Genomic DNA, 8,723 nt, shown 5'->3' with positions numbered 1-8,723 from the left:
ACTCTATCAGAAGGAATGTTATTTCAGTAACATGAGAGAGATAATTATTTGTAGCTTAGTTTCTAGTATTCTTGTTCAAGATTTATTTCAGATATTGATTGAAGATTTGAAAGGATTTGAAAGGAATGATTGAGAAATATTTAAGAGCCAAGGTCTCAACTTGAAAGATAAAGATTTTTTCACTCAAAGGATAGGAAAAATGTAAAACTTTCTCCTTTTTTTAATTTTTAAAAAAGTTTTTCACACTATGAACCATACTGACCAAAATATACACAAACATTTCCCTCTTGAATATACACAGTGTCATTTTCTCCCCTTTTTCCCCCTCCCTTCCCTCTCACCTTCACTCCCCCTCCCCACTCACTCAACGTTCAACATATACAATACATCAAACTCATTAAACAATGTCATCACACAATGAAAATAAACAAGAAATTTGTGTCATCTACTTTTACACACTGGGTCAGTTCATTTCGTCTTCTTCTCCTTCTGTCATTTTAGGCGGTGGAGGTCCGCGGTAGGACTTATCTGTTGTGTTCAATGTACGGTTCCCAAATTTGTTCGAATACTGTGATGTTATTTCTTAAATTATATGTTATTTTTTTCCAATGGAATACATTTATTCATTTCTATGTACCATTGCTGTATTCTCAGGCTATCTTCTAATTTCCAGGTTAACATAATACATTTTTTTGCTACAGCTAAGGCGATCATAATAAATTTTTTTTGTGATAAAGAATGAAACATGGGAAAAGCTATGCTCCGGAACTATGAGAAATACAATAAACACGAGGTTACACATGATACAATATAATTGGTTACACAGGCTATACACCACGCCCCAAAAGTTAAATAAATGGGACCCAACAGTATTAAAACTTTCTCCTTCATGCAGCAATGGAATCCAGATCAAATGAAAGTTCTGATACAGTGATTAGTTGATTTCTGAAGGACGAGACATTGAACCCGGTGGAAAGATGGAGGTTACAACTGATCAACTATGACTTATGAGTAAATAGGCTCAAGAAACCTAAAGACCCTTTTCTGCTTAGAAGCTGGGATGTGGTGTGAACAGATTATTCAAGAGGAAGTCATTACTCACGTTATTTTGTTAAGTTGGAATTTGCTATATTATGAAGACAAATCTTTCTTCACTTCCAGAAAAGCTCCAGTGAAGCAGGTTTTTTTTTGTGATGTAACATCATGGGATCATATAGAGGACAAAAAAATGTCCGTGTCTTTGGTGAATGACCGACAAGTGTTGAAAATGACTCAAAAAAACATCAATGCTTCAGTATAATGCATATTAATTACACAAACAAGCGACATGTATAAATAAATGAAGAACATTTGTGGGTCAAGTTACATGGCTGAGATTATACCTAATTATCAAGGTGATGACCCAGGAAATATATTAACTGGTAACAGATAAACATTTTTCAGAGCTGACTGGGTCCTCAAAAACATTTTTGAAAGGGTTCCATTGTTGTTCCTGTGTTCAATTTCTAACTGAAGTGACATTTATAAAAATGTTACAGTGTACAAGAACATTGTTGATTTTGTTTATCTTTACAGGTTTGTTTCTTTTTATATATTAGATGATTAAAATATGACAGATGAAACCTTGCACTACCAGAGTAATTCAGAAAATTAACTGAAAACTATGTACAAACCTGTATTGAAAGTCTCGCAGTATACATGTAATGATGTGAAGTTTAACATGGAAATCTGCTGCATTGTACAAGCCCTTTGGCCCACAGTGTTATGTCGACCTAATTACACACTCTTAGAATTTCTCTACTGCATAACCCTCCATTAAGTAACCATTGACTGTGTGGCCAGGTACAATTCCAATGCTATCTACAAGATTGCCGACGACACCACGGGAGTCAGCCGAATCACCTGCAGCAAGGAGGAAGTGTACAGGAGGGAGATAGAGTAGCTTGTTGAATGGGGTCACAGCAACAAACGCACTCAACGTTAGCAAAACCAAGGAGATGATTGCGGACTTCAGGTGGGAGTCAGGGGAACACAGCCCAGTCCTCATCGAGGACTCAGGAGTAGAGAGGGTAAATAACTTCAAATTCCTGGGTGTCGACACCTCCAAGGATTTATCCTGGAGCTTCCATGTTGATGCAATCAGGAACAAGGCTCACCAGTGGCTATACTTTATGAGGTGTTTGAGGAGATTCGGTATGTCACCGAAGACTCCCGAACACTTCTTCAGGTGTACCATGGAGAGCATTCTGGCTGGTTGCATCACTGCCTGGTATGGAGGCACCAAATCTCAGGACAAGGAAAAACTCCAGAGGGTTGTTGACTCGGCCTGAGACGTCATGGGTACCAAATGCCACTCCTTTGAGGACATCTACATGAGGTGGTGTCTTAAAAAAGCAGCTTCTATTCGCAAAGACCCACACCCCCACCCAGGCCATGCCCTCTTCACTCTGATACCATCGGGAAAAAGATACATGAGCTTAAAGATGAGCACTCAGTGGCACAAGGACAGCTTTTTCCCCTCTGTCATCCTGAATAATCAATGAACAAAAGGCAATCTTACTTTTAATGCACTACTCCTTTCATTTTTAGTTTTTATATTATTGTTGTAGGATCATTCATAATATGAATGTTTGCACCTGATCCTGCCGCAAAGCAGTGAATTTCGTGACTTGTTCGTGACGATAATTCTGATTCTGATTACATTCACTTAATATTCTGTTTGGTGTTTAAAATACAATAGTGTAAATGGACAGCAGGTAAACAATGTTTACAATGTTCACAAGTAACCTCTGAATTAACCATGATCAATGCACTATCTCATTGAAAGGAATTCAAATGGCACACATCATCCTCACATATCCTCTGCTCTAAATGGAAGGGATTATATCAGTGACAAAGATAAACTGCTGACAAAGTACTCTGTTATAAAGATAAATGCACATCATTCATTGTACATACCCTAAAGTTCACATTTTATCATGCAACGATTCCTTACGATTCACTTAAAATGTACAGGCAGGTCATGGCTGATAACAGTGGAGTGCTTGTCTAGTCGTTGCTCAGTGGCGGTAAGACTGGCCTTTCTAAGGGGTTCATATCCATTTATTAACCTTTTGAGGACTGGCTGCAGTCGCATTTCTGCAACAAATTAAAAATGAAAAGAGGGCAATTCCTTTCCTCATTTATTTCAAGAATACTAAGCCTTCGGTGAATAATCCAGTAGGATTAATGGTGGAAGAAGAAACAAAGAACTAATTAAAGTGCTAGATGAGATCTGAATGCTTTAATTGACTCAAGATTCCTCATTCAAAGAAGAAACTCACAACACTATTTGCAATATTTTTTAAGTTTAGGTTAAGAATTTTAGATCTACCTTACAAAACCTTTGCTAGACCAAGATTAGTTTTATATTGTGCATTAATCAGTAGGTATTAATTAATTAATAGTTACAATGATAAAATGTACTATATCTTCAGGAATACTTTGCTTGAGTGAAATGTCTTTACTTGAAATAATTGTCAGCCAATCTGAATAAAAACATCGTGATAAATTAAGGTGAATTGAGTTACTTTTCTTTGCATTATAATATCTACCATTAGCACACTATCATAAATATTTTGATAGAAAGCATGAATTCTGAATGTTGCTGTACGATATGGTTCCTACACAGGGTTAATCTGATTTGATTTTCCTATTACAAAATCAATTTGAACTTTGAGTGATTAACTCTAGCACAAATCATTAAAAATCTCTTTGGAAGACAAAGTGTCATATCTGAAATTTTACTTGTAAACATGCTGTTCTTTTAACTGGAGCAAGCTGAGGAAAAACGTGCATTATAAATGAAGTACAAAATCTTTGCAATTCATTTTTGGTTATGCTTGGCTAACATTCTCATATTATTGTTCCTTCATAAATATCTACAGATTAACTCCCTTATTTGGGAACGGTTTTTCAGGGTATGAGTTAACAGTGTAACCTTGACAAAATCAGATGTGGTCTCATGAGTCTTATGAACTGCTTGATTGGCTATTATTGCCAGCGATACGTAGTTGCCTTTTAAGTTGTTTTTATCCGCTAGTTGCACCAATCAAAAGTCAATAAGCTTGCGACATCCAAATATGGTAACGAACGTGATCGAGAATGTTCCATCAGATCGGTATCTCATGGATCTGGACACTGAATTTACTCCTCAGCTGCCGAAGGGTCATTAGCGTCTCAGATTTCTACTGTGCCATCATGAAGATTACCTTTGTTCACAGAGTGCAAATAATTACACTTTATACAGTTACATAGTGTGGTTAATCCTATTGGAAAGCTGAAAATAAAATGGCAACTCCTCTCATCTCGTGTAGAGCCCATGTTGTGGAATGCTTTGTCTGATGTCCCCGAAGGAGTCATTCTGGAAATGAAGGAGAAAAACATGCAGTAAAACTTTTATTCAATAGCCCTTATGAAGACTGAACCAAATCAATTATACTGAGCAAAGCACTATTGAGTTCAAACACCCCATCAAAAGCCTCATTTTTAAATAATTTTGTCCAAGAATAAATTTGATAATCTTATCAAGTTAGATGTTCATATTTACAGCTTCAAGTTATTTATTAACAAATTACCGGCAGCACACTATGAAAACATTATCTGGTAGTTTCCATTCAAATCAAAGGGAGAAACACTAACCTTTCTTGCTCTTCAGTTGGCTGAAACTTTTAATGATAGTCTAACCATAGGAAAAATGACTTTGGTCAGTATTTTAAGATTACAACGTCGCTACATGTATCAACCAAAGGCATTCTTCTTCCCCCCCCCCCCCCAACCCCCCCCCCCCTTCCATACCATCCACTCCACCATGCAGTGAAAGACATTACTGTGTCACGTTACTGATTCTCTTATGTTTGTTCGGCTGACCCATATTCAGAAACTGTTATATAATATGCAGTTCAGGATTACAACTTGCGGCAGTTAGTTTTTCCACTCGTTTTTGAGTAAATTGCATCTTTGATGGATCCTTTATAAAAGCCAGAGAAGTGACATCTTTCACTTGAAGGATGAAAAAGGAATTATTTGAACATTTTATCTAAATTGCTTGTCTCAGTTACACATTTCCCTTTTGTTTCAGCCTTGAATTCTACCTCTTTGATGATTCTTGTTCCAGCAGGCTATTTTCAATCGCAATTTCTGTAGAATTGTTAACTGTGAAATTAATCTGTTGATTAATGATACCTGAAGTTGAGAGGGTTTTATTTCATCTCTTACTGTGAATAAACTTTGCTACTGTCTCTCCTGCATCTGTATTTCATGATTTGGTAAATGATTAAACTTTGATTCCTAAATGAAGATCAAGTACAGTCCAACTGCATTTGTCATCTTTAGTCGACGTTATTATTGGAATTTCCTCCGAAGTTTAATTCCTTTAGAGCCCATAACTGATTAATTTAATTTTTGGTGCCATCAAGGATTTCACTTAAAGAGTTTAAGGGAAGAGAGTCCCTTCCTCTTTCCAGTTCTCCCCCTTCCTTCCCCTAGCCGTCCCTCCTCCCTTTGATCGCTGATGTCCCCTCCCCCTCCTTCTCCACCTATCACCTCCTGCCTTTGCGATCGCCCTTCCTCCCCCACTTTACCCTTTCGTTCAGGTGCCTACCGACATTTTCCCATACCTTGATGAAGGGCTCAAGCCTGAAACGTCGGTTATGCATTTTTACCTTTTGCTGTATGAAGGACACTGCTTGACCTGCTGAGTTTTTCCAGATTTGTGTGTTTTTACTTCAACCTCAGTGTTTGTAGATTTTCATCTTTTACTTAAAGAGAGGAGAGTCCACCTGAGATCCACTGTTCAACTAGAGTCACCTTGTCCTCGAGTCATGCAACATAGAGACAGACCCTTTGATGCAACCTTCCTCTGCTGGCCAAAATGCCCTCCTCACACTAAATCTTTAAGCTCCCCCGAATTTAGCATCCAGTCGTTTCTTAAAAGAATCGCAGGATTTTGCTTCCACTATACTTCCTGAATGGTTATTCCACTATAATAACAGTTAAAAAAACTTAACTCAAGCAAATATTGACATTCTAACATTAAAAAGGTAATAGGTCACTTGTTTAGAGGAAAATATTTGAAACATTTATCAGATCATTGTAATTTCCATGTCGGAGGTGGCTATTTCTGCCAGTTACCCACCTTTTGAGTCAACATTTCTCTCCTGTGTCCTCTGTAAAATTAATCACAGTATCTAATCAAAATTACACATATGTTGAACTTCATGCGATCACCATCAAGGACCTTCATTCAATACAGCTTGTAGACGTTGTGCTAGTGAAATTGTGCTAGTATGTTTTAAAATATGAATTATATGAATGAGGGAGCAGCTGGAGATTTTTAAAATATTTTTCAGTGATTAAAGATCTGATGATCCATTTGTCAACCATCCAAACTTCTGAACATTGACTTAGCTTTTGTAAACATACCCATTTCCCGCTGTTTTAATAAAACTCCATCAGATTTATTATTTTAAAATATATCAATGAGTGGATGTTTAGAGGATGAGAAAATAAACAAACAATTGCAGATTGCTCTTGTTCTTGGAATGATTTCAGTTATTTCAAGGCAATGGGGTTAGAATGAAACATGACATGTAACTTCACAAAAAAGCAACACAATTTTGGATAATCCACCATTTAATACCTAGTAAAGCAGGCCATGAAGAGCGTTGAGGTGGAGTGGGAGGGGTCGGATTGCCCACAGCTCTGATTCATTCCATATTTCCATGCTGGGACAGAAGTGCAGGGTGTAGCCTCCTAGCTGTTCTCCATATCTGATGTGACAATTTGTCGTCTGGTTTGCATAGTTGTGTTTCTTGGATCCTCAGAGCATGGAAGCTGCATTGTTACTGATCTTTTCAAAATGTTTCCCTTATTCATACACTATTTACTGACTTTATCCTCCACAATCAACTGCTTAAACCAGCAAACAGTATTTCATCCAAGGATGGTCAAATGGGAATTAAAATTCCCAATGCAAGGTTGCCAACCGTATTCTAAACTAAACCATGATCATATTTCATTAGTACTAATTGCAGCTCAGTTCCTCTCACCCTCAGTTTAACTTTAATCAAACCCAAATAGAGATATATTTCTGAACAGCACAATATGTTCAGTACCTGTTCATTGTCTTGTGGCCAACTGTGTTTACTTAAAGAGTTATTTATGTCCTAATATTAAGTATGAAATCATATTATATAAATAACTGGGAATCTAGCTGTTTGAAGCATTGTGAATATTATTTATTGAGATCTCCTCAAATTTCAGTCAGAAAAAAAAATTCAAAATGTATAAAGGTGTATTTCTCTTTACATTCATCTATTCTGTCCAGTGCATTGCAGAAGCCCAAAGAACTCTGAAATAGCCGTAAATCATCCACAATTAAAATGAGCCATGAGACAGGACTTTAATTCGTCTCCATCAGGATTATTAGTTGCACCTTTGATGTGTAAGTTTGTTCCAGCTATATTACCATCTTGAACAGAATTAAAAGCTGACAATTTTTCCAGTTTGACCTCAAACAGGAAATGTCTCAACTACTCACTTCCTTATACAATCATTTATTCCGTCAGCATCTATGTGGTCAATTCAACATGGAAACTTGTTCAAGTTAATAGTAAGTGTAAAACTTAAAATTTATCTGTCACAATGGCCTTGTCTTTTCCCAAGATTAGTGATCTCTGAGACAGACCTAGTTAAGTCATGTCTTCCTTTGTATGTAATCTGATATGTACCACCTACTTACCCCCTCCATAAATCTTCGTCCGCGAAGCCAAGCCAAAGAAGAACCACCTACAGTGATATCACCATATTTGAATGATGGACTTTCATCCTGTCTCAGCTGAAGTTCAATCTTATTTTGACTGCAAAGCAAGGACATTGAACATTACAGCACAGTACAGTCCCTTCAGCCCACAATGTTGTGCTTACTCCACAGCAATCTAATTTTTCCCTACCTCACACCTATAACCCTCTATTTTTATTACATCCACGTCCCTATCTCAGTCTTTTGAATGTCTCCATTGTACCAACCAAACATGCATAAGAATCTGAAAAGTGCACACAGATTTAAAATAAGATGGCACGGTTAGCGAAGAGGTTAGCACAATGATGTTACAATGCCAGCGACCAGGGTTCAAATCTGGCACTGTCTGTAAGGGGTTTGTACGTTCTCCCTGTGTTGGCATGGGTTCCTTCCAAGTTCTCCGATTTCCTCCCACCCTTCAAAATGAACAGGGGTTGTAAGACAATTGGGTCTAACTGGGCAGCTGGGCCTCATGGACTCTGGAAGGGCCTGTTACTGTGCAGTATGCTCAAATTTAAAATTGAACCTCTACCACTGCCCCTGACAATGCGTTCCAGGCCCCCACCTACAAGAGTGGAGAGAACATTCAGGGAAGTATTTTATAGATGTATTTTTGAAGATAAATAATCATGATTATAAACAAACAGGTTTGTATGTATCAAATAATTCTGCAGATTTGTTTCTTGTTGAGGTCACACTTCAATATCCTTCAACTTTGACCACATATCTTAAAAACAAAATGTTGCTTAATGTAATAGATATATCAGTATGCATGCATATATTGATCTGAAAGGTGTGCACAAATTGAAAATGGGAGCCCAGTGTTAGGCCTATGCCACATTCCAAAAATGTCAGTCCTATTCTTGGCATACAAGTACTTCCA

General features: G+C 37.3%; 1 long non-coding RNA gene across 2 annotated transcripts; it reads right to left on the bottom strand.

Moving 5' to 3' along the window:
• Positions 1–349: 349 nt before the first annotated feature.
• LOC138759337 (uncharacterized) lies at positions 350–8,392 on the bottom strand. Of its 2 annotated transcripts, none has more exons than XR_011354788.1 (4): positions 7,781–8,392; positions 6,176–6,206; positions 4,681–4,720; positions 350–4,402 (listed from the first exon to the last, which is right to left on the bottom strand). It is a non-coding gene; the product is annotated as an uncharacterized lncRNA (long non-coding RNA). The 2 variants fall into 2 exon arrangements; XR_011354789.1 differs by lacking the exon at positions 7,781–8,392 and adding an exon at positions 6,680–7,264.
• Positions 8,393–8,723: the final 331 nt, after the last annotated feature.

Source organism: Narcine bancroftii, chromosome 3 (assembly GCF_036971445.1).
Source record: "Narcine bancroftii isolate sNarBan1 chromosome 3, sNarBan1.hap1, whole genome shotgun sequence".
In the NCBI taxonomy this organism is placed as follows: Eukaryota; Metazoa; Chordata; class Chondrichthyes; order Torpediniformes; family Narcinidae; genus Narcine; species Narcine bancroftii.
This window is presented reverse-complemented; position numbering and strand designations above follow the sequence as displayed.